Source organism: Gopherus flavomarginatus, chromosome 9, assembly GCF_025201925.1.
Source record: "Gopherus flavomarginatus isolate rGopFla2 chromosome 9, rGopFla2.mat.asm, whole genome shotgun sequence".
Classification (NCBI taxonomy): Eukaryota; Metazoa; Chordata; order Testudines; family Testudinidae; genus Gopherus; species Gopherus flavomarginatus.
Genome location: NC_066625.1, coordinates 41,015,845 through 41,018,319, shown reverse-complemented (window position 1 = coordinate 41,018,319; position 2,475 = coordinate 41,015,845). Strand labels below are relative to the sequence as shown.

The window sequence follows — 2,475 nt, the reverse complement described above, 5'->3', positions numbered from 1 at the left end:
TGGTGGATTCCCTGCAGCTTGAGGTCTTCAAACCAATTTTGAGGATTTCAATAACTTGATCCTGGGTTAGGGGTTGTTATAAAAGTGGATGGGTAGGGTTATGTGGCCTGCCTTGTGCAGGAGGTCAGACTAGATGATCATGTTGGTCCCTTCTGACCTATGAGTCTATGAGTCTATGCGTCAATAAGGATTGTATCACAGCCACTGACTCCCAGAACAGAAATAGCAAAAGTCCAACCAGAATTCTGCTTTCTTTTCACAACAAGAGATAACAACCTCACAAAACTGGGTAAAAACTCACAAATATCACTCTCCAAGAAACCCTTCAACTTAGAAAAAAAAGGAAGAAAATAGAAGAAACAAAAATTTGATAAAACAAACCCAAAAACTTCTGCAGAGTCACTGCCAGGGAAACGCATGATATGCTACAGGCAGAGTGACTACACTGACTGCCCACTAAGCCTCTCGCTTTTAGAGAAAATTTAATTGAACTAATTTAAATCCCGAGTGTGATCATTGGAACCAGGGACACTGGAAGCAAAACCAGCACCTTGACCAGTGACTCGCTCTGCTGCACGCAATGCACCATGGGTATGGAAATTGGAGTCCCTGGCCGGGCCCCAGGGCTCAAAGGAGACTTTTCTCAGGGACGGCAGGTGAGGGGGCAGAATTGCTCTCCTGAGACAGTCCCGCTGACGCCCAGGCGCATGGCGAAGGAAGCCGGGCGGAAAGCCAGAGGACAATCTCCCACTGCTGTGTTAGCAGGCTAAAAATCAGAGGAAATGCCCACACCTGGTAGGAATGGATGTTTGTTTATGTGTGTTGTGGGGTGTCTCACCTTGGCTGAGTTCCTTCCTGCTGTCCCTGGCGTGTAAAGACAGAGGCAAGATTGAATGTCTTTGAATTGTTGTTAGTGCTGAAGTTGTGGGCCCTAGGTTTAAGTGGCTACACCTGTGTCCTGGTATGGTTTGGTCCTGATGTGTAAAAGGCTGCTGTGTGTGGTGTGTTCTGCAGTGAGGTAGCAAAGGTTAGTTGCTGAGGTGGTGCATGCACCCTGAAAGTTGTGCACCCCAGCTCCAAGTCTCAGGGTCTAGAATTTGCATAAATCCATCCACTGAACTGTGACTAAGAAATTCACCCTGCTAACTCTTAGAGGAAAACAGGCCAAAGAAAGTGTATGCAAGCGATAGACCGCAGCCCCAATGCTCTTTTTGGTTCCTTCCTACAGAACTTTCACTCCATACCAGTCGAGTTCCTTGCTTTTTCCTGTCTAAGCGCTGCATGTATGTGCTATACCGGACCCTGAGCTGATTGTGCTCAACACAGCCTGGCCTGTACCTGTCTCTGTGGTGCAATGGGTCAGCACATTTGGCTGTTAACTGAAAGGATGGTGATTCAAGTCCACCCAGGGACAGCAGAAAGGCCATAATACTTCCTTGCTTCCTTGAAAGCTACTGGGAGCCTCAAAGGTCCTGTTTTGCTGCCTCAGTGCTTTCAGCTGGTGGCCCGAGGAGTGGGCTGTTTGCCATTCAGAAACCCATCTCCTGGCAGCCGTGCCGGAGGGCTCAAGCTTAATCCTCAAGGTCGAGCGCAAAACCTTCTGCCGGGATCGTTTCGCTCCCTTCCTGCCTCCACCCAAGCGGCAAGGGAGAAGTGGACGAGACACACCATCTCAAAGACACCTCCCTCCGACTTCCCTGTACGCTGCGCCTCATGCCTCGTCAGGAAAGTGCAGCCATGCTGCCCAAGCCTGAGTCACGTCCGCAGCCTGGCTCGCGCTGGCTGACGGCATGCAGAGCCACATGAGTCAATGGCAGGTCGAGTCGGGAACCTCAGCTCTTTCCCCTGACAGCCACACACACAGCACTGCCTGGCGTCCCAAGAGCCTCCCTCGTGTTCTCCCGCAGCAACCGCCTGCCAGTGTGGGTGAGAAAAGGGGACCAGTGCGGCCTCATTACAGGACAGGAGGCCCTCATTACGCCCAGGCCTGCCTCTTGCCTTCAGCCCAGGCAGCCAGAGGTGCCGGGGAGCTCCCTGGCCTCGCCTCAGGCACCTCTTGCCTCATGGCCCAGGCTCTTGGTGCTCTGCGGTCACCGCCTCGCTTGAAGGCCCAGAAGGAAAAGAAACAAGCGCACGCATAGCAGAGGATGACTTTGATGCACTGACCTCTGGGTTATGGGCCCAGCACGCTTCCACTGTGCCACTCTGCTGGCTCTTCAGGCCTGCCTGCCACCCAGCCACCACTATCCGGATTAGTGCCTTATGAGCTCTCGCGTTGGCAGGCAGCGGCGGGTCCTTCAGTGCTGCCAAAGACGCAGAGCAACCGAAGGACCTGCTGCTACTGAAGACTCGGATGCCGCCCAGTGAGTACAAGCGCCACAGCCAATGGTGCCTTTTTTATGTCTGCTCCCCCGCGTTAGGCCCCCGAATCCTCTGGGCGGCCCTGCTTTTAAGGAGCCTGTTCCGCTCCTGGTG

At 53.1% G+C, this 2,475-nt stretch overlaps 1 non-coding gene across 1 annotated transcript; it reads left to right on the top strand.

Moving 5' to 3' along the window:
* Positions 1 to 1,340: 1,340 nt before the first annotated feature.
* TRNAN-GUU (transfer RNA asparagine (anticodon GUU)) lies at positions 1,341 to 1,414 on the top strand. The gene has a single exon. It is a non-coding gene; the product is annotated as a tRNA-Asn (tRNA).
* Positions 1,415 to 2,475: the final 1,061 nt, after the last annotated feature.